Source organism: Rhinatrema bivittatum, chromosome 11 (genome assembly GCF_901001135.1).
Source record: "Rhinatrema bivittatum chromosome 11, aRhiBiv1.1, whole genome shotgun sequence".
Classification (NCBI taxonomy): Eukaryota; Metazoa; Chordata; class Amphibia; order Gymnophiona; family Rhinatrematidae; genus Rhinatrema; species Rhinatrema bivittatum.
In genome coordinates, this window is record NC_042625.1 from 60,310,062 (window position 1) to 60,333,737 (window position 23,676).

General features: G+C 44.1%; 1 long non-coding RNA gene across 1 annotated transcript; it reads left to right on the forward strand.

Annotated features, from left to right (window-relative positions):
* Positions 1–3,919: 3,919 nt before the first annotated feature.
* LOC115073351 lies at positions 3,920–23,371 on the forward strand. Its single transcript, XR_003851994.1, has 3 exons — positions 3,920–4,933; positions 6,227–6,305; positions 23,308–23,371. It is a non-coding gene; the product is annotated as an uncharacterized LOC115073351 (long non-coding RNA).
* The last annotated feature ends 305 nt before the right edge of the window (positions 23,372–23,676 follow it).

A 23,676-nucleotide genomic window follows, 5' to 3' on the forward strand; every position in this document is an offset into this window, starting at 1 on the left:
TCCTACTGACAGTATATGGGGGATGGGAAATGGAAACAGTTGGTAGCTTGACAAAACAAGTAATGTGATCAGTTAATGTGACTAGAACTTGTGCCCTAACCCTGATACCAGGGGTATTGTGATCTTCCTGCACACAGTGCCCTATCCCTATTAATACCAGGAGTGTTGTGATCTTCCTGCACACAGTGCCCTATCCCTAATACCAGGGGTGTTGTGATCTTCCTGCACACAGTGCCCTATTCCTGATACTGGGGGTGTTGTGATCTTCCTGCACACAGTGCCCTATTCCTGATACCGGGGGTGTTGTGATCTTCTTGCACACAGTGCCCTATCCCTATTAATACCAGGAGTGTTGTGATCTTCCTGCACACAGTGCCCTATCCCTAATACCAGGGGTGTTGTGATCTTCCTGCACACAGTGCCCTATTCCTGATACTGGGGGTGTTGTGATCTTCCTGCACACAGTGCCCTATTCCTGATACCGGGGGTGTTGTGATCTTCTTGCACACATCCCGGTATCAGGGATAGGGCACTGCATGCAGGAAGATCACAACACTCCTGGTATTAATAGGGATAGGGCACTGCATGCAGGAAGATCACAACACCCCTGGTATCAGGGATAGGGCACTGTGTGCAGGAAGATCACAATATCCCGGAGGAGTGAGGGTCAGGCAGCTCCCCCCTGTCTGTGAAGCCAGCCTCTCACTAGTAATGCAGGGAGGGAGCTGTCTCAGACTTCACCATCCTCCCCCCCCCTCACCCACACACCATTCACTAGCTGGGACATGGGGGAAGTCAGGAGTGAGGGTCAGGCAGCTCCCCCCTGTCTGTGAAGCCAGCCTCTCACTAGTAATGCAGGGAGGGAGCTGTCTCAGACTTCACCATCCTCCCCCCCCCCTCACCCACACACCATTCACTAGCTGGGACATGGGGGAAGTCAGGAGTGAGGGTCAGGCAGCTCCCCCCTGTCTGTGAAGCCAGCCTCTCACTAGTAATGCAGGGAGGGAGCTGTCTCAGACTTCACCATCCTCCCCCCCCCTCACCCACACACCATTCACTAGCTGGGACATGGGGGAAGTCAGGAGTGAGGGTCAGGCAGCTCCCCCCTGTCTGTGAAGCCAGCCTCTCACTAGTAATGCAGGGAGGGAGCTGTCTCAGACTTCACCATCCTCCCCCCCCCCCCCCCTCACCCACACACCATTCACTAGCTGGGACATGGGGGAAGTCAGGAGTGAGGGTCAGGCAGCTCCCCCCTGTCTGTGAAGCCAGCCTCTCACTAGTAATGCAGGGAGGGAGCTGTCTCAGACTGGTATCAGGGTTAGGGCACTGTGTGCAGGAAGATCACAACACTCCTGGTATTAATAGGGATAGGGCACTGTAAGAGATGACTGTAGTAGATTGAATAAAGATCTGATGTTTCTGCTCTCCTCACACCAAACAAAAACAACACACAAGCAGAGAAGCCCTTCTTACAAAGCTGAGCTAGTGAGTTAAGTAGGAGGAAAAGTAAACATACTTGTGCCAGTGTGGCTACTTAAAAAATACACTTACCAACAATCAATTACATATATTTGAACTATGTACAGTTCCAGCCAGGACCACCTTTCTAAAATGCACAGTGATTGGCAAATTCAACATGCACTAGCATTTCAGGTGCCTGCTAACAAAAATAATAAACAAACAAGTTCTAGTCACGTGAGTGCTGATCATTACATTACTTTTTTTGTCAAGCTTCCAACTGTTTCCATTTCACATCCCCCCCAACCATTACCTCAGTATTAGCCTTGGTAACATCAATAGATAAGAGCACAGCCAGCCAATAGGAATACATACATACATATTCATTCCTAAGTGACCTTTACTGACCTGGGAAGTGTGAACACTTTGTTTCATTTTCTGTTGGTGTTCGTTAGTTTCCAGTTCCATTTCCCATCCCCCCAACCATCACCTCAGTGGTAACCTTGGTAACATCAATAGATAAGAGGGCAGCCAGCCAATAGGAACACATATTCATTCCTAACTGACCTTCAGTGACCTGGAAAGTGTTTATTTGTATCATTTTCAGTTAGTGCGCACTAAATCGAGTTAGTGCGCACTAACGGGGAGTTAGTGCGCACTAACACGATTTAACGATTTTTAACGATAAATCGTTAGAATTTCTATTGTATCGTGTTCTATAACGATTTAAGACGATATAAACATTATCGGACGATAATTTTAATCGTTGAAAAACGATTCACATCCCTAATGCTGACCATTCTTCTCCCTATGCATCCAAGCATCCTTCTGGCTTTTGCCTTCGCATTATCCACCGTTTGGTGACCTTAGGATCATCAGATATTATCATACCTGGAAACTTATTTACAGTCACACAGATTTTTATTGATTAGTGGGGGCATGGGGGCATGATGGGCAGTATGTACACACACTTTAACACATGTGCATGTTCACTCTCACACACAAGTTTGCTTATTTTCACACATATGCTTGCTCATATTACTCTCATTCTCACACACACGTCCCCCTCACATACACTCCCTCAGTCCACCCACACAATCTCTCCCCACCTCAAAACCACTGGCAGCAGCAGCAACCTCCTCAGAGTCCCCATGGCCAATGGGTTGACTCCTTCTTCCAGTCATGCCATCTTCTGCTTCTACCTGAGTGTGTAGGACTCCTTCTTCCTGACCCAGGACCTGCTCCTTTCTTCCTGCAGTAAACTTTATTTTGGAACATTACCAAGCTTGTGTGGCTGAGTGGTTTAGAATACAAAGCCCAAAGGCCTTGAAAGCCTCTCTTCCCCCATCAGAGGAACCCTGGGAGCCCCATGGGGTGTTGGCTGGCCTCTCAACTCCCACCTGTGCCCCTGAGTCAGGAGAAGAAATGGACCAGGGGTTACACTCATTAATAGGAAGTCCACATGGAAGGAAGAGGTGTGGCCACCTCAGGGCCCGTGCGCACATGTCAGCTCACAGACTCCGTGCTTTTTCTTCTGTTTCTGCAAGTGGTGGGTGGGGAGAGAGAGGACTAAGAGGGGGTATAGGGGAAGAGGAGGAAGGTGTAAGGAATAGCAGGTCTCAAACTGGTGACCTTCAGTGCTCAGCGCACAGACCCTCAGGATTAGCCACAGGATCGGCTGATCTGGGAACACCCTGGCAGTAATTATCTAGCCAACTGGGCAGGGATGGGGATACTCCTGGAAGTTTCTGATTGGACCAGCCTTGGGTATGGCCCCCAGATTGGATGTTGCTTATAAGGAGACCTTGCTTGACATACCCTTTTGGTCCAAACAGTCTTCAGAAAACTTGTGGAAATGCTGTCTAATTGGTCCTTGATTCCTGTTTCTTGCCAGATTCCTGATCTATGCTGGATTCCTAGTTCACTCTAATTACCAACCACACCTGGAGAAAAAATAGTATGACTTAGTTGACCCGACAGTACACAGTGTGAGGGAGACCCCACATACTAGAGCCACCATCTTTTAAAGGGGCCTAGTGGCCCCCATAACTCCTCAGGCCCAAATCCAAACCCAGTGATCTAGTGGGCTAAGGGCCCTGGCCCCCAACCCCATAACCTCCCTGCACTGGACACTTGTGACAAAAAAAGTGAAAGATAAAGAGGGCATTAGGCCCCACCTCTCTGACTGGAAATTCCACAGTCCAACACCCCCATACTAGCCCACCACCTAGACACTTAAGGTAAGTCCCTGGATAGAGAGGCTAAGAAGCATCAGAGGTCAACCAGTGCCATTTTTCAAAAAGGTGTCAGCAGGGCAGAACATTGCTTCTGCTTCTACTAGACACCAAGGATTTACTATAAGCTTTGTGTAGTTTGGGCAGGGGGAGTGCGGGCTAGAATTGGGGGGGGGGCAACTTTGTTAGAAAGGGCATGGCTTCTACTTAGGAGGTGAGGCCTAAAGGCCTCTTATCTTCCACTTTTTGCAACAATGGCACCGTGTGGAGGGGATTGAGAGAGGACTGGGAGCTTTGACCCTTGGCTCACTAGATCACTAGATTATTTTTGGAATCAGGCCTGGGGATTTCCAACATGACCCCTTTAAGCACTGATAATGATAGTAACAGGACACACATTAGTATTCCGATGCCCCTGGGGAGAGTAGTTACATCTCTTGAGATGTAGCTAACTTTTGATCAAATAATACTGCTTGCAATTTGTGAGGCAGCCGCGCCATTTGATTTGGATTAGATTGCCTAGTAATGGGTTGATTTGCATGCATTTGCATATATTTTTTTGCAGATTAGCTCATTTTAATACCTGTGTAGGTTTTAGGGGGTAGATAATGTGCAGTATTTGAAATTGTTGCAAGTGTAGACCCTTGGGCCGAGGTGATGTTAGCGCTACCCACCGGAGGAGCCGTGCAGGTCCTCACTATTGGTAGGTGGAGCTGACTGGAGCAGAGGGCCAACAGGAGCTTCACCAATACCAGCCCACATTCCCCGTAAGTTGAGCCCTTGAGTGCTGGGGCCGGCTAGACTTCAGCGCAGACCTCTGGTTGGTGAAGGATCCAGCGCGGAAGTAAAAGGCCAGCGAGTAGAATAGAAGTCAGTTCAGGCAGAGGTCAAGGCAGGCAACAGACAGCAGAAATGAAGACAAACAGAGGTCAGGGCAGGCAGTGATCCAGTGAGGTTAAAGGAGTTCCAAGGTCAGCCGAGAATCTAAAACGAAGATGAAGCCAGGGTCCAAGCCAAGGTCCAAAAGCCAAAGAGTCAATCCGAAGGGAGGAAAGCAAGGCAGGACAGCAGGGGGAGAAGATGGACAAGGAATCACCAGATGAGGATACAGGACCACCAAAGGAACAGGAACCAGGAATTGAAGACAGGACACAGGAATGAAGCAGGAGCCAGGAGATGGCCTGGAAGCCCGAGAGATCCACCAGGTCCATGGCCTCAGCAATCTGTTGGGCCGAAATGAGGTTAGTACTACCCCCAGGAACAGCATGGCAGTCAGCTTCTTAAGGAGTTCGACCTAGGGCTGAGCAGGCCTTAAAGAGTGGCAGGCCTGTGATGTCAGCTGTAGATGCTGCAGGACTTTTTCCGCCGTGGGCCCTTTAAAGCCAGCTCAGTTGCGCGTGCACGCCTAGGGACGCTAGCTCAGCTGAGCGGTGTCCCTCGTAGGCTGCATTGGGCCTGCGTGGAGGTCATCTGCGTTTTATTGCTTGGTGGCCCGGGATGCCCCTCCTGGTTTGGGGCTGCAGGTGAGAGCAACAGAAATACTGCATTTTATCTCTGTGTTGAAGTATTTACCACATGGTAAATGCTGTTTGCCATGCGGCAAAGTCCTAACACAGCTTAGTAAATGACCCTCCAAGTTTTTAAACAATGGTGCTGTACACTGTTTAGCTTTTGTAAATTCATGTGACTTTGTCATCATTGTCGTGGGTAAGAAAGTACTACACTAGAGTGAGCTAATCACATACTTTCTTCTCCTTGCTACGTGCTCTACCCTAACAAATACTAGCACACACTTTACCACATCTCCATGGTTGGACTGATCCAATAACTTACCTAAGGAACAGATTGTCAGCAGAGCTTAAAACAGAAAAAAATCAGGAGATGACCTTGTGGCTTGACCACAGCACTGCAGCACAAGAAACGCAGCTTAGAATTTGCTGTTCACTGGAGTCAGGATCGCTTAAGTGCCTCGCAGAGGTGATGCACATGAGCCCTGGGAAGGGGGGGAATGTAACCGCCACCACTCTGGTTGCCTTTGCTGGCAAGAGCAGAGCTGAGGCTTCAGTCATAGAAGAGACTTCCACTTCAGCCAGTGAGGGAACCTGAGTCACCTAAGCAGGCTAGCGGGGAGCAAATAAATGTCAAAGCTCCCTCCCCCCACCACTCTTCCTGGTTCTCTAAAGAAAGAGCAAGTTCTAAGACTCAAAGGATCATGCACTTGATACTAGGCATCAGCCAAGAAATGTGTCTGGATATGTTAGACCCTGCAAATGAATCTTAATTATTGTGAGTTTTGTGCAGAATAAAGATTCTATATTCTTTTACATCATTTGTTAGCAAATTGGTTTTTTTTTTCCCTTGAGTATGATTCATCTGAGTTTTATATATTAAAATGCTTAACTAGTACTGGATCTGAGGGTTCCTGCTTAAAACATAGTAACTGCAGCTCTTGAGTTAAAGAAGAATTTTCATCAGCAGCAGGAATTATTATAACAGCATTAATTTTTCTTTTTCATGTTTCATCTGTTATGTAGGCTTAGTTACACCATGTAAGAGGAGGTGTTTTATCGATCCATCCAGAGCAGATAGCTGGAGGAGGAAGGTGATTATCAGGTGGGTGCCCCATGCAGAAAGAAAGAGAGCAATATCAGAAGCAAGAAGAACTGCAGAATATTGCTGTTAGCACACGGCAGCTGCCCTTGCCTCACGATTAAGATCAGTGGCATCATGGACTCCTTGTCCTTTTCAAGCTCTGGCTTCAACATAACATGATAAATAATGCATCAGAGCACAGTGACCCAGGCCTAGCAGTAACTGATGACACTGTCACAGGTACAAGAGCAAAGGAACAAACACAAGACTGTTATAAAGCCTCTGTAGAAGAGACATTTGCTAAATGAGATTTCATTTTCACATTGGTTTGTGCAGAGCATGTAAATTTCCTCTGGGACAGCCAACATTAGAGATGTGTAATTGATTGTCTGAATTACAATAAACAAGCTGTGACAGGTGATCATCCATCATATTCCCACAGAGCATTCCAGCACAAAACAGGAAAATGCGAGGGAGGAAGAGAGGAAGGAAAAGACAGGCAGGAGAAAGGAAGAACACGAAAGAGAGGGGAGAGGAGGATAAAGGAGATGAAGAGAAGCACAGAAAAAGGAGGAGGGAGAACAAAATAAAGGGATAGAAGGATAGAACAATAAGAAGAGAAAAGGAGAGAAAGGCATGAAAGGAGGAAGGAATGAAGAAATCAGGGTACAAACGAATGCAGACACAGGTAGAGCTCCGTTTATTCATTTTATAGCAGGAGGTCTTTTCACTTCCCACTTTTCAAAATTATATGAGGCTTTGCCAGTGCCTATGCCTGGGGATCTTGACTCCTTTTTGGAGCCCCTGGGATTACATAGACTTAGGGGACTCACTGCTCCTATTACTGTAGAGAAGGAGGAGAGAGCAATCAAAGCATTACCTTGTGGCAAGAGCCTGGGTCCAGACGGGTACCAGTTGGAGTACTATAAAGTGTTTTTAGAGCTGGTGACCCCACTTCTGGGTGAGTTGTTCAATTATCTTAGGGTCCCTGAAGCCAGAATGGGTAATCTTACAGAGGTTGGAATCACATTAATTCATAAAAAATGTAACGATCTTTTTGAGTGTACCTCATATAGACCAATCTCCCTAATTAATACAGATATATATATATATATATATATATATATATATATATATATATATATATATACCCCTGCACTGTCGTCAGCCTGCCAGTATTCTCCATCTCCAGCAGATGGTGGACGTGCATCTCCCTACTGGGGATTGCTTAAAAAAAATTTGTAGAAGGAACAAAAAAGAAGGAAGTTAATTTGCCCCGCTCTCCTGTGGTGATACCTTATAGTCCCTCCCTCGGTCAAGGTTTTCTGAGATGATATCTGTGGATCCTTCCCTCAGATAGGTGCCTTGGTCTGGTAGCTGGATTTCCAGCGTGGACTTAACTATAGAGAGACAAACAGCTGAGAAGCTAATGAGTGCAGGAAGCGAAGCGCGGCAGTGAAGGCCTTTGCCCTCTCCTCCAGCTGGAGACGAACTCTGTACTTGGCCGGGATAGGCTGAGCTCAGATAAAGAGTAACAAAAAAAAAGAAAAAGAAAAGGGGGAGTTTATTTTAGGGATTCCATCCCCCTGCTGGTCTCCAAGCTTGGCGGGCCAATCCGGGGGAGCTTGAGGAGTCATGGCAGCTTGGCAAATTGAGCAGCCTTATTGGCTAGGCCCCATTCTCAGGCTTTGTTTGGTTGCTGCATGGTAGGATGCGGCAATGTTTGTGCACTTTTCTGTGTACAAGGCTGCCACAAAACAGTGTCTGAAGTCGGTTCGCACTTGTACGCCTGGATGTGCACTTAGACGTGCGCTTAGGTGGGTGCTCAGGTGTGTGCTTAAGAGCGCTTAGGTGGGTGCTCAGGTGTGCATTTAAGGGTGCCCAGGTGGGCACCTGCCTGAACCATGTATTGGGCGCCTACACGTTGGGCGTCCATGGTAAGCGCTTTTTGTGAGCACAGCTGGGCGCACAGTTATCGGATGTTTTTTGGAGCATACTGACGTGAGTGTTTATCCATGGCACAGGAGCAAAAGTGCCTAAGCGCCTTACCCTTTGTGCTGCTTTCCATATTCGGGCATCACGGCCTGGTGCCCCCTCTAACTTGTGTCAGCGCTGCTTGGAGGCTCAGGGAGAATTGTCTGATTGATTTTGCTAATCCCAGTCCTTCCCAGCATCATGCGGGAATGGAAAAGGAAGGGGAGCTGCCAGATAATTCTCCTGGGGTTTTTGTTTGCCAGCAGGGGGAAGGTAGTTCAGTGGGCACAGGACTGATGTCCCCTGGTTTTGGTATGGATCCCTCTGCTTTTTCTTGGGTGGAATTTTTTCAAGGGCTGCAGTCCTTTCTTTAGGCGCAGTCAGCAACCCCGGCCAATCCTAACAGTTCAGGATCACAAGCTACGGATTCCCACATGCCTGGTGCTGCGGGTCAGCATGAGTACGTCTAGACCTGTTGTGGGTCGCACTGATAGGGACCCGGACAGCATGGATGATAATGTCGATCCTTACTCCCTGGAGGATGGGGAAATTCCTCCGGTATTGGAGCCATACAGAACAATGTTGCGTTTCTTTCATAGAGATGAGTTGCCAGCTCTGATTTCCAAGACATTGAAGGTGCTGGGGGTGCTGGGTGCTGATTCCATGTCTGAGCCAAAGAAAAATCCCATTTTAATTTCTTTGCGTAAAGCTTCCAGGTTTTTCCCCATTATGGAGGCTTTTCAAGAATTGCTTGATCTTGAATGGGGCACCCCAGAAGCTAATTTTAAAGGGGGACAGGCCTTGGAAGGGCTGTATCCCCAGGACTCAGCCGTGAGAGAGCAGTTGCGCTTTCCGAAAGTGGATGCACATGTGTGTGCCATCACCAAGCAGATGACTATTCCTGTAGAAGGGGGAGCGGCATTGAAGGATGCGCAAGATAGGAGAACTGAGGCTATCTTTAAGCAGGCCTTTGAAGCGATGTCAATGAATTTGCAGATAGCCTCTTGTTGCTCCCTGGAGGCTCGCTCTTGTTTACTTCTCTCTCAGGAAGTCGATGAATCTGGTGTGAATTCCAGGGCAGTGATGGAACTGGCAGCTGCCTTTTTGGCAGTTGCAGCCTGTGACCTGGTCCACTCTTCTGCCAGAGGGGTGGCTTCGGTAGTACTGACCAGGCGCCAGCTATGACTTAGGAATTGGTCAGCTGATACAATTTCAAAATGTAATCTTATGAAATTGCCTTTAAAGGATCACTCTTAATTGGGAGTGAGCTGGAAAATTGGCCAATAAGTGGGGTGAGTCCCAGGTTCCTTGGTTACAAGAGGATAAGAAACAAGCACCACAATCCTTCTGGTTTCAAACACTTTTGACCCTACAGAGGAGCAGCTTCTCAGAGGGCTTGACTTTTGGTTAGGTCTCAGTCCTTTCATCCCAGGCAGCCCAGACAGGGTGCAGGCTATAGTGGCGGTGCCTCACGAACTTTTCAATGAAGGTGTGCCGACCCACCCCCGGGAACAAGAGATAGTGGGGTGGGACGGCACATCTTTTTTTTTATTGGAGGTGGGTCAAGATCATGTCAGACCAATGGGTTCTGGAGGTGATAAGAGATGGCTATGCTCTGGAATTTCTCAGTGTTCCTTGGGACATTTTCATGGAGTCTCCCTGCAGCTCTCCGCAGAAGAGGCAGGCAGTAGAGTGTATATTGTCAAGAGTCCTCAGCCTACGGGGCCTATAGTTCCAGTGCCCATGTCACAAGAAAATACGGGCCGATAATCCATTTATTTCATTGTGCCCAATAAGGAGAGTTCTTTTTGTCCCATCCTAGATCTCAAGGGAGTCAATCATCATTTGCAGGTGACTTGTTTCCACATGGAAACCTTAATGCTCAGTGATAATGGCAGTACAATTGGGGGGAGTTTCTTACATCTCCTTGCTACAGGAACTAGCTTGTGTGGCGAACTTGGCCAAAAGCTATTTACAGCCATCCCAGACACTGGAGTACCTCTGAGTTCATTGCGACATGAAACAAGGCAGAATGTTCTTGCCGGAAATCTGCATTTAAAAACCGATGGCCAAGGTGCGACTACTGACAGAAATAATATGCCTGATGGTGTGGTCTTATCTACAGATGCTTGGGTTGATGGCAGCCAACCTAGAAGTGGTTTCCAAGGGCAAAGGCACATATGCGTACTCTTCAGTGCACACTACTTGCTTGTTGGAGTCCACACTCTCAGGACTATTCTATATGGCTCCGCTTACCAGTAGAGGTCAGCATCCAACTGCAGTGGTGTTTGCAAGCAGATCATCTAATGAATGGAGTTTCCCTACAAACACCGGACTGGCTAGTACTCACGACAGATGCAAAACTCCAGGGTTGTGAGGCTCACTGTCAGGAGTTGACAGCGCAGGGGCACTGGAATACAGAAGAGTCTTTCTGGAGCACCAATCAGCTGGAAACCCATGCCATTTGGTTGGCATGCTTGTGATTCATCAACCACTTGCAGGGTCAAGTGTTCCAGATAATGTCAGACAATGTGACAGTGGCTTACATCAATCGCCAGGGAGAAACCAAGAGCCAGCAAGTGTTGGCAGGAAATAGCTCAATTCATGGAATAGGTGGAAGTACATCTTCAGGAGATCTCGGCCTCACACATTGCAGGAAAAGACAATGTAAGTGCTGATTTTCTCAGCAGACAGAGTTTGGATCCAGGAGAATGGGAATTGTCAAACGAGGCATTCCAGCTCATAGTGGACTGCTGGGGTCTCCCGTTCCTAGAATTGCTGGTGACATCTCACAATGTGAAGTTTCCTCACTTCTTCTGTCGCAGGAGAGATCTAAAGTCCTTGGGCATTGATGCCCTTGTGCAGGAGTGGCCCGAAGGCAAGCTTCTATATGCCTTTCCCTCGTGGCCCATGTTGGGCAGAATGATTCAGTCACATGGGGATGGTGCTTCTGGTGGCACCAGATTGTCCCAGGAGGCCGTGGTATACAGATCTGCAAAGGCTGCTGATGGACTCTCCTATCCAATTATTGGTTCACAGGGATCTGCTTGTTAGAATCTGCTATGCTGATGGGAGGAGCAAGCAGATGGGAGTTAGCGATCTGTTAGGAATAGCTCCTGGAGTGGGAGGAGTTAGCAATCTGTTATGACTCAGCTCCCATGGTAGGAGGAGTGTAGCAATCTGATTTGCTGCGTAGATGGAGCTAGCAATCTTGTTATGATATAGACGGCTGAGTTGGCAATCTGTACCAGAGGAGTGCTAGAGAGGGTATTCAGCTGGAAAGGAATGTAAATAGGTGAATCCTTGGGCCAATGGTAGCGCCCCCAGGAGGATATCCTGAGAGGGACCACTGGCTAGGCTTGGGTATGGAGACAGACACAGATAGTTCTTTTATTAGACAGGTTAGTAGAACCACCAGAGGTGGTGGTAGTGAGCTGATATGCCCGGCAGGGCTGAAGTCCCTCAGATACTGGAACTGCGATCCCAGGGTTGCTGAGCTGTAGAGAGACTATAGATAGTGAGTAGACAGGGTATGCTATATACATAGCCAGTAATAGATGAAAATCTCACATAGTTTCTTCAAGAGGCTCAGTAGCTGGAAAGAGTTATGCCCTCGAGAAGCGAGTACCTGGTTCCAGGGAAAGCTCTGAGAGAGCAGTGGTAACTCACAAATGTCTGTATCTGTGATAGCTTCCAGGCAATAGAGAATCTTCAGAGTTTTCAGGAACATGGGCCCTCGAGGAGTGAGTACCGGTTCCTATCTGCAATCTGAAATGGAGAAAAGAGAGCAAGGCCCCCAAGGAGCGGGTACCGCTGGTAAGTCCGAAGAGGCAGAGTAGCTTGGAACGGACCCCGTATCCGTGTCCCATTCCTTGCTAACTCAAATCGTAAGCGTAAGTGAAGACCTTTTATGTTGGAAGCGGATGACGTCAATACAGGGGGACGCCCCTGAGGTTCGCACCCTTGCTGGTACGTACTTCGGAGCGCACGCCCTACGTCATCAGGAACATGGCGGATCTGCAGCATCGAGCCGGTCCGGGGACGCCGGGGAGAAGCGGCTTGGAGACGCCGCGGCAGCAAGCCGTCCATCGGACCTGGAGGGAGTCGCCACAGAGGTAGAGAGGGTGGAGCGAGGGCGAAGAGAAGCCACGAACGCAACACTGCTATGGCAGAGGCCTGTTCTTCATGAAGATCCGACTTGATTTTGTCTTATGGTATGGTCCTTGAGAGGGCTTAGTTGCTGAAGTGTGGATACTCCACTTCCTTATCCTACGTTCAGGTTTGGCAGGTTTTTGAGGCTTGGGGTGAGGATCAAGGGGTTTATCCTCATTTGGTTAAGATCCCACTAATTTTGGATTTTTTACATGGTGGATTGATTAACGGGTTGGCCATTAATTCATTGAAAGTACAGGTGGCGGCTCTTGCCTTTTTCTGAGATCAGGTGGATTGTGGACCATTGTCAGCCCATCCGGATGTGGCCCGATTCTTAAAATGGGTGAAGCATCTCCTTTGTGGATACTGGTGCCCTTGCAGAGTCTTAATCTGGTTTTAGATTTTTTGGCAGGTCCCACCTTTTGACCACTGCTTAGCCTTTCCTTGAGGATACTTACTTTCAAGCAGTGTTTCTTGTAGCAATTTGTTCTGTGCATAGAGTCTCCGAACTGAAGGCCTTGTCTTGCCGGGAACCATTTCTGTGAGTGACTGCGAGGGTGATACAGTTGCGTACTGTTCTGTCTTTTTTGCCAAAGGTGGTCTCGGATTTTTACTTGAATCAATCAATTTCCCTGCTGACTCTGGACAGGGAGAGAGATGCGGATGAATATCTCCTGTTATGGACCTTGGATGTTGAGGCATATCTTGAGGTATTTGGAGGTTTCTAAACCTCTCAGGAAGACGGACTGACTGTTTATACTCCATGGTGGGAATAAACAGGGTGAGCTGGTATCGCGGGCTACAATAACCCACTGGATTAAGGAGGTAGTCGCGGCCACGTATGTGAATGCTGAGCAGCTGTTGCCTAGTCAGGTTAGGGCTCATTCCACTAGGGCTCAGGCAGTATCCTGGGTGGACATTAGATTGTTATCTCCCGTTGAGATTTGCTATGCTGCCATCTGGTCCTCCTTACACACCTTTTTCAGGCATTACCACCTAGATGTGCGGGCCCAGGAGGATGCAGCCTTCACACATGTGGTGTTGATCAGTAGATTTGAAACATCCCACTGGTGTAAATTAACCTGTCTGAATGCTAAGAAAGGAGAAATTACTACTTACCTGATAATTTTCTTTTCTTTAATGAGGACAAGTTAATCCACCTTCCCACCCTTGACTGCCCAATGGTGATGATATTGTCCTCCTGCGTGACTGCATTTCCAGAAGATTATGCTAAGTGTCAGTTCTAGTCCCAAGGTTAGTGATATTACACTCCTTGTCTGAGCTCAGTGTTTTCCTGTTAACTGAGTACTTAAATGGTTGTCTGTTGATAGTTATGTTCATGTATTGTTTAGTTGTCCATAGTTGGCTTTTGCAGAGAAAACTGGCGTCGTGATGTCAATATAAGGGTATATATACCATGACATCAGCTTTGCTCCATCTCCATCTGCTGGTAGAAGTGCATATCTCACTGTTGTGGATAAACCTGTCCTCATTAAAGAAAAGGAAATTATCAAGTAAGTAGTAATCTCTCCATTTCCCCAAGTCTACCTTATTAATTATTTATGGACCTTTCCTCCAGAAACTTGTCCAAACCTTTTTTAAACGCAGCTATACTAATAACTTTCACCACATTCTCTGGCAACAAATTCCAGAGGCTAATTATACATTGAGGAACAAAAATATTTTTTCTTATTAGGTTTAAATGTATCACCTAATAACTTCATTATATATCCCCTAGTCTTTGTGCTCTTTGAAAGAGTAAACAACCGATTAACGTTTACTCGTTTCACTCACTCATTATTTTATAGATCTCAATTATATCTCCCCTCAGCCAGCTCTTCTCCAAGCTGAAATGTTGTAATCTCTTTAGCTTTTCCTCATTTGGGAATCATTCCATCCCCTTTATCATTTTGGTCACCCTTATCTGTACCTTTTCTAATTCTGTTATATCTTTTTTGAGATGTGATGACCAGAACTAGACACAATATTCAAGATGAGGTCACATCATGGAGCGATACAGAGTCATTATGATATTCTCTGTTTTATTCTCCATTCCTTTCCTAATAATTTCTAGCATTCTATTTGCTTTCATGGCTGCTGCTGAACACTGAGCAGAAGATTTCAACATATTATCAACGAAGACATCTAGATCCTTTTCTGAATGGTGACTCCTAATGTGGAATCTTGCATTATATAGATATAATTTGGGTTACCCTTCTGTGCATCACTTTGCACTTGTTCACATTAATTTTTTTTTTACATTTGCATGCCCAGTCTACCAGTTTTGCAAGGTCCTCTTGTAAAATTTGGTGTCATCAGCAAATTTGATCACCTCACTTGTTCTCCCCATTTCCAGGTCACTTATAAATATATTAAAAAGTATTGGTCTCAGAACAGATCCCTGAGACACTCCATTATTCACCTTCCTCCATTGGGAAAATGTACCATTTAGTCCTGTTCTCTGTTTTCTATTTTTTAACCAGTTCCCAATCCACAATAGGACATCGCCCCCTATCCCATGACTTTTTAATTTCCTAAGAAGTCTCTCATGACTGACTTTGTCAAATGTTTTCTGGAAATCCAGATACACTATATCAGCTTGCTCAGCTTTATCCACATGGCATATTTCTCATTGCCATTAGGGGAAATGTAGACTACAAGATGCATGTGAATCTGCCTTACCACATGCCAAGCGCTTTTCATGTCAGATACCACTTGCTGAAAACCTAGTGATTCAGAGGAAAGGTTCTTCTTGTACTGTCTCTACCATGTTCTTGTGCACCCAATCAGCATGGCTATGTAACCCCTGGGCAGAACGGATCCTTGATTTGACACCCAGAGGCAAGTAAAAAGAAAATAGGAATGGATTCTTTCTGCACAACTGCTCCAAAGTGTCTATACACTCCTTTTCTCCCACCAGATAGCTTAACTCTGAAATCCAAGGGTTCCAATGTGTGGGGACAAACAATAGCTCTTTCACCCTGCTTCTTTGCCATTAAGCCCTACCTCGATCCTTAGGTCATAGCTCTAATAATTATCCAGTCTCTGCATCAAATAAACATAACAGGCGAAGAATGATGGTTTCCAACTTCTTTACTGATCGTTTGAACAGATGATGGAATAATATTTACACTTCTCTGATCTGAATGATTAGCAGCAATAAATAATAAGACAACAGATGGGTAGAATAAACTTGTGACTCCACTTCTTCTAGCAAAGTCTCTATTTTGGAAGCTCTCTATTTACACTGAATGCCCTCTCACATTTCCTTCATTAAAACTCCTCCGATTATGCAGATTAAAGTTAGTTTAATCATCCTTTACCATCCACTTTATTTCTCCGACTCTTCCCACTGGAGGAGATTAGGATATATTCACATTGTATCATATAATCAGAGATTAGTCCCAAATTCAACCCTTTTCAACAGTGGTCTTGAATTACTTTAAATCCTCATACAGGACCTGAAGGATACTTGATTTTCCCTTATACTTTTCCTTGATTTTGTTTTTTAACTCCTTAGCACCTGGTGCTAAGGAGTTATTTATTTATTTATTTATTTATTGTTTTTGTTATACCGAGTTTCATGATAGGCATCACATCAACCCGGTTTACAAATAACAAGGAGTGTAAAGCATAACGTAACGTAAAAAACAATATTTTCAATAAGAACCTTGAACTTTAAATACAGTGAATCAGAAAAAGGGAGAGGGAAAGTTACAAAAAACAAGGAAAATAAACTTGGGATGGAAGGGGAGAAATTGAACAGCACAATATTTACATTTCAGCCTATTGATACATTAGAATAGCAAAAACTTCAAAAAAACTTCAAGTTACTAGGTGGTGCCTTCTTTTTACTTGCCTCGCTCTAAGCTACAACAGCAAGAGGAAATGTGGAAAAAAGGATTCGCACTCACAAAGCGGGGAGTAGCTGGCTTGTTACGGCGGTTACTACCCCAAACCAAATAAGCCTGATACTTCACTTTCAATGCATATCCAGCATAGCTCTCTGCTTCAACGGCAGGGGAGAAGAAAAACTGATACTTCACGCATATCCAGCATAGCTCTCTGCTTCAACGGCAGGGGAGAAGAAAAACTGATACTTCACGCATATCCAGCATAGCTCTCTGCTTCAACGGCAGGGGAGAAGAAAAACTGATACTTCACGCATATCCAGCATAGCTCTCTGCTTCAACGGCAGGGGAGAAGAAAAAAAGGTTCGCACTCACAAAGCAGGGAGTAGCTGGCTTGTTACGGCGGTTACTACCCCAAACCAAATAAGCCTGATACTTCACTTTCGATGCATATCCAGCATAGCTCTCTGCTTCAACAGCAGGGGAGAAGAAAAACTGATACTTCACGCATATCCAGCATAGCTCTCTGCTTCAACGGCAGGGGAGAAGAAAAACTGATACTTCACGCATATCCAGCATAGCTCTCTGCTTCAACGGCAGGGGAGAAGAAAAACTGATACTTCACGCATATCCAGCATAGCTCTCTGCTTCAACGGCAGGGGAGAAGAAAAAAAGATTCACACTCACAAAGCGGGGAGTAGCTGGCTTGTTACGGCGGTTACTACCCCAAACCAAATAAGCCTGATACTTCACTTTCAATGCATATCCAGCATAGCTCTCTGCTTCAACGGCAGGGGAGAAGAAAAACTGATACTTCACGCATATCCAGCATAGCTCTCTGCTTCAACGGCAGGGGAGAAGAAAAACTGATACTTCACGCATATCCAGCATAGCTCTCTGCTTCAACGGCAGGGGAGAAGAAAATCTGATACTTCACGCATATCCAGCATAGCTCTCTGCTTCAACGGCAGGGGAGAAGAAAAAAAGATTCGCACTCACAAAGCGGGGAGTAGCTGGCTTGTTACGGCGGTTACTACCCCAAACCAAATAAGCCTGATACTTCACTTTCAATGCATATCCAGCATAGCTCTCTGCTTCAACGGCAGTGTGATCAGATTAGCTGTCATAGATAAAGTAAAAGAGAACATATCAAATAATCATCTCACTGACTCAGCAATGAAATGCATATACGCATTATAAGGTATAGGGCTGGAAAATGCTACAAAATGCTTGGACTGTAGGGATTAATAAAAACTGCATTAATTCAGACTATGTCATTAACTTAAAATCTAAATAGTGGCATTTTCAAATGTGCACATAACTAAATATTGACTAGGTGTATCATAACAATAATTTTGTTATGATAATCAGTTATCACATGTCAAAGGTCCATATAATGAAAGGTGCAAGATGACTTCTGTGCAAAGGATGGGATGATTTCTGAAATCAATAACACATGACGTATGCAGTTCTTTCAGCATGGTGAATTTCTGGCATCGGAGGATAACCTCTTAACTCATTATTAGATGCATATGTTACGGATTAAAGCCTAATATAATAGCAAAACAAATTCAAATTAATCAATGAGACAAATTCCATCATGGCCTTAACTTTCTGCATCTAGTAGTCTATACATCTGCATAATATTTCCTCTTTATTATTAGGTAACATGCAATAGTCAGGACCACAAACAACTTAAGTGTTCAGACATTACATAGAAACATATATTTAACTGAACTGACACATAAATTCATTCATTGCATTCTTCAGGTGTCATGACACACAAATAACACACAAAGACAAATAACAATTAACACATTTGAGCTAAAAGAAATTAGACCAAAAAGTGTTTGGATCGATCCAAAATAAAACAAGAGTCAAAATTAAAATAGATCTATTTAAAAATGAAAAAATCAAACTGTGAAAAAATGTAATCTTTAAGCGTTACAGCTTCCATTCCAGAGAAGGCTTTGTTTTTTCAACCTGGAAAGATATAAAATCTGGCATACAATAAAATTTAGGTAATGGTTATAGTGAAATTACAGCTGCATTGAAACTAAACATTCTGATATGTCTTAATTCAGCAGATAGCAGTCATGAAGCTACTTTCTTGTCTCTATTGTTATGCCACTAGGAGGCACTACCACAAGTTATGGTATGTGAACTGCTTTCCCTCTACAGATCTAAAACCCCTTGTGTTCCATTTCCTAAGGTGATAATGTTAGGCTTTGTAATTCAAAATTGAAAACGTGCCACCTCTGTTAATGGGTCAAGCAATGCACAGGCAATATTTTTACCATCAACCCCTAATGTAATTCCTAAAAATGAAACCTGTGACCGACAACTTTGTACTTTGTACTTTCTTTCTCTTGCTATCCCTCTCCCATGGACATTATTGTCTCTAGTTATAATTACTGCATCCATTGATTGATTCTGGGAATACCAAGCATCACCCCCACTTATTCCCTATACAACATCATCTGTAGCGTGCATCCAAACAGATAAAAGATAAGGCTTTCTACAAAACTTTGTGGGATTGAAAGCTTTGTTTGTATACTAGAAATCTGTTAATTCCCTACTTTGCACAGCCAGAGGCACACAGTAGAATGCATTAGCCAAAGCTAAAAATGTATATGAGGAATTTCTTTCAAGATTGGTTCTACATTTATTTGCAAAATGTCCAAATTTCCCCATAATACCAGCATTCAATACCGGTGCTCACATCAGGTTCAAAACCAGCTCTATCAAACTCCATTTTCCCCCCTTCTTTCTCTTGCTATCCCTCTCCCACGGACATTATTGTCTCTAGTTATAATTACTGCATCCATTGATTGATTCTGGGAATACCAAGCATCACCCCCACTTATTCCCTATACAACATCATCTGAAACCACTATAACCCTGGTTATCCCAGATACTTTCTCAGCAGCTCTTCTATCTAGAAAAACTTTACATTTCTTTCCCTCTTTTTGCTTATTTAATTCCTCCATCTGCATAGAATATAAGGTAGTTTAGAGTTTAGTTAAATCTTCAGCACCTTTACTCTTTTTCTCTAATATACAAATCACAAATATTGAGAAACATTTCTAGCCACAGCTTATGTTCCAGCCCTGGTCACAAATTGAGAACAGTGTCTGTAAATTTGGAACCCAAATGCTTTGAGATAAATTGCTGTACATGGGATGTGCACTGTTGTGCATAGGCCAGTGAGACTCATGTACTCCCTCCGGGAGGCGTAAATCCCCCGACAAAGGTAAGGGGGGGTTTAGACAGGGCCGGGCGGGTGGGTTAGGTAGGGGAAGGGAGGGGAAGGTGAGGGGAGGGCAAAATAAAGTTCCCTCCGAGGCCGCTCCGATTTCGGAGCGGCCTCGGAGGGAACGGGGGTAGGCTGTGCGGCTCGGCGCGTGCCGGCTATACAGAATCGATAGCCTTGCGCACGCCGATCCAGGATTTTAGCGGATACGCGTGGCTACGCGCGTATCTACTAAAATCCCACGTACTTTTGCTTGCGCCTGATGCGCCAGCAAAAGTACGCCAATTCGCGCGGTTTGAAAATCTACCCCTAAGAGATGAAAATATATAATGTGAATCAGTGAAAACTGTCAGGAGAACCAGAGCACAATTCATGAATACCCATGCTACAGCACACAATTCTGCTCCCTGTGCAGACATTTCTGATGGTAGTGAGAACTGTTCACATCTAAGCACTTGGGCTGCAGAGTTATATTGAACAGCAGCAAATCTTGGGTTTGATTTTGTACAGGACCCATCTGTAAACCAAAAATCTCCTTCTGCTAGGGGTTCATTAGATATAACACCCTTATCAGGTAGGGGCAACCCAGTTATTCCACATATATGGGGAATTGGGAGTGCTCCCTCTAGAAGGTCCTAGAGAAAATTGAATTTGGAATTACTTGTAATTGTCTGATGGAATACTGTAGAACTCAATAATATGGCTGAATATTTACCAAGTCTCGTAGTGGTAAAGGAGATGTGGGCATCCCCCAAAAGTATTCTAACTTCATGGGAAGTATATAAGACATTTGGAATCCCTGGTACATGTGCTTGCAAATTACAAATAGCTTCTGCACATGCCGCAACTCCTAATTCACAATCTGAAAACCCCTTTTCTATCACACCAAAAGTGCCAGAGAAATAAGCAATGGGGGTTATATTATCATGCTGAGCAGCAGCCATGGCCCATCCTTCAGAACCATGATATACCCACACATCAATCTCATAACTTAGATCAACAAGAGCCAAACTTGGTGCATTCAGTACTGATTGTACTAGATCCTGTATAATTTCTGAGTCTTCTACAGTTAATGTCAATTTAGCTTCACTAGCAGGACTGCCTTTAAGATGCCATCTAAGTAATTTGCTTTTTGTACTAAACGCTGGTAACCACAGTCTGCAAAAGTTTAGCAAACCCAATAATCCTCTTAGCTGTTTTACAGTTTGGGGAAGTGCCACTGCTGGAGATACAGCAGGAACTACTGCTGACAATGGAGTCACCAGAGTTCTGACTAACTTAGATAGTTTGGGAGTTCCCTCCCCTGAAGCTGCAGTAACAGATATTGAAGTTAAACTGTAATGGTTTACAACCTGGAGCAACATCATTTGGATCAACCAGACCTAATTCAGCCAGGGCAGTATATAGTGAAAAGTGACCTAACTGACTGCAGGTATGTAGCAAAGCTGGATATAAGCCAGGCATACTAAGGTCACCTGAGACAGAGGAGTTCAGAGTAGCAGGAGCATAGGGTGGGGCATCTTACTCCATTCAGTGTCATCAAGAATCCCTTTGCCTATACCATAAATCAAAGACTTGCAAATGTTTATCTAATGACTGCCCTTTCTTCATGTCCTTTATAAGCAAATTTTACAACACAGAGGGCTGTAAAGAGCATTCACGTGGCCAAACAAATGCAGACTGACCCTTAGACTGTTTTTCTGACTGCTTATACCACTTCTCATGAGGTCTAAAGGAGTTTTCATATGATCTACTAGATGACTCCCTGTCACCACAAAAAACTGAATGTACGAATGAAATATATCTCCTATGTCTACCCTAAAATCTTTTTATTTTATTGTTTGCAAACCCAATATCTTATTAGTTTCTATCCAAATTCAATGTTAGCCAGCCAGAGAAAGTTGACGAAACCAAACTTTCTGAAAGAATCTACTAAATTCTTATATATACATTCTTATATATTATATTGATTGATACCAATGTATTTTTATTCTGACTTTACTATTTTATTTTCACTTTTATCACTATCTGAAGTCTCAGTTATTTTAATTTCTTTTCTTTTCTTTTTATTTAGAAATAATTGTAACAGTTTTGTTCAAATTCATTTGTTATAATGGTATATAAAAAGTTTTAAATAAATAAATACATTAAATTCACTTACTGTAACATTTCTCCACAACTTCATTAGTCTGTGTATACCTTAAACCAGTTCTCCCCCCTGTGTCCCTGTGCATACAAATAGCCTGGAGCTTTACATACCTTCCACCTTCTCTGTACCAGCTAACACAGTTAACTCTCCAGCTCCCAGTGCCCTTTCAAGTGCTGAAACTGCCATAATTGTAAGTCAGACCCCAATCACTGCAATGCATTACACCATGGCAAAAATCAGACAAAAATAGAAAACCAGATGTCAAACTAGACTTTTCCAAAACTTTTCTTTTATATGTTCCTATAAGAATTCCTCAGCCTTACAAGCAGGGCAAGGGCTTACAACCCGGGCTACCTATCGCTGATTTTAAACCTCTTTATATTGTTTATTCCAGTACAAATTTATTAACAAATATACAGACAAATAAACCAAAATCACTCTTAATATGGTTTTATTAAGTATAATAATCTACAAATGGGTGTCCCCAAAGTAGATCAAAATAAATAGTGCACTTATATTTACAATTGGCACTCCCTCTTCTATCTTCCGGGTACTACTTTTTCAATAAACAGTCATCCAGAAATCTGTTCCTGGGAATTACTATGCAATAAGCCAAACTTCGGACAAAAGCCAATTAAAGTCCGAGTAGCAGCAGCGTTAGATCTGACCCTGTCCAGAAGATTCAGATGTAAGACTGCACATTAGATAGCCTCAGCTATCAAGTCCCATCTGAGGTGCCATAAATGTTAAGTGCAACCTACGCTTATATATCCAGGGATACAAGAACATTTAGATTTTTATTGAAAGCATAATTTTTTATTGAACAATATAAGTATTCTTTGGAGATGCTGATGCCATGTCTCTGACAAACAGACCACCAGCATCTCATTGTATACAGGAAGTGATCCTTCTTTTATAGGTAACATACAATATTGGGGAAGATTCTAGTGTGCGTGACTGCCTAGAGAATAAATTATATTGGTTGTCATGTCAACAGCATGATAAGATCATCCCTAGCTACTCCTGAGTATTTCTCCCAGGTGGGGCCCATTTACCATCACTCTTTGGATCGTCTTTTGTTCTGTTAGAATCTTGCTGATCAGAGGTAATTAACACATCTGAAGTTGTGTTTATAGAAACCCCTGAGTAAGAGTGCCTCTATTGTGATAATATAGCCTGAAGTTCCTGCCATTGACTTCTCCTTTTATGACCCTATAATTAGGCATCATAGGTGGAGCCAGCTTGACTGCCTGTCCAGATGTCCTAGGAATTCTGCGAGTCATTCTTAATAAGTCACTTAGAGTTCATACAGCCAGGGCAGGCTAAGAAAACCAAGGAATCTGGGTCATTTTCCTTTCTCCATGTTGGTTTTCTGATCAGGCACACTCCTCAAGACTAACTTTTTTTTAAAATACACCAAGAAACTCTGCCTGATCATGCCAGAACTTGCTCGGGCAAGCCCCATCTCGGCTGCAAGATTCCAACAAATGTTTCCATGCATAAGTGACGCCAAGATAAAAGAAGGTGTTTTGGTTGGCCCACAAATCCGAGCTGTGATGAAGGACAGCCACTTTGATGGTCTTCTGCAAGGTATATAACGTGTTGCATTGACAGCCTTCAAGAATGTTGTTTGTAACTTTCTAGGCAACTACAAGTCAGCAGAATATGTCAAACAGGTTGAAAATCTGCTTCAGGCATACAAATTGATGAAGTGCAACATGTCATTGAAGATACATTTTCTTCATTCCTACTTGGACTTCTTCCCAGACAACCTTGGCGCTGTGAGTGACGAACATGGTGAAAGTTTTTGTTTATAATGCACACAGTTTATATAATGCACATCTGTTTATATAGAACACAGTTCTAGTTTTTGTTTATAATGCACTCCTGTTCGATGTAAACCAGCAAGATATGTTTTCATGATTGCCGGTATATAAAAACTCTAAATAAATAAAATAAATAAATAAAGGTTTCATCAAGACATTGTCAAAATGGAGAAATGGTATCAAGTGA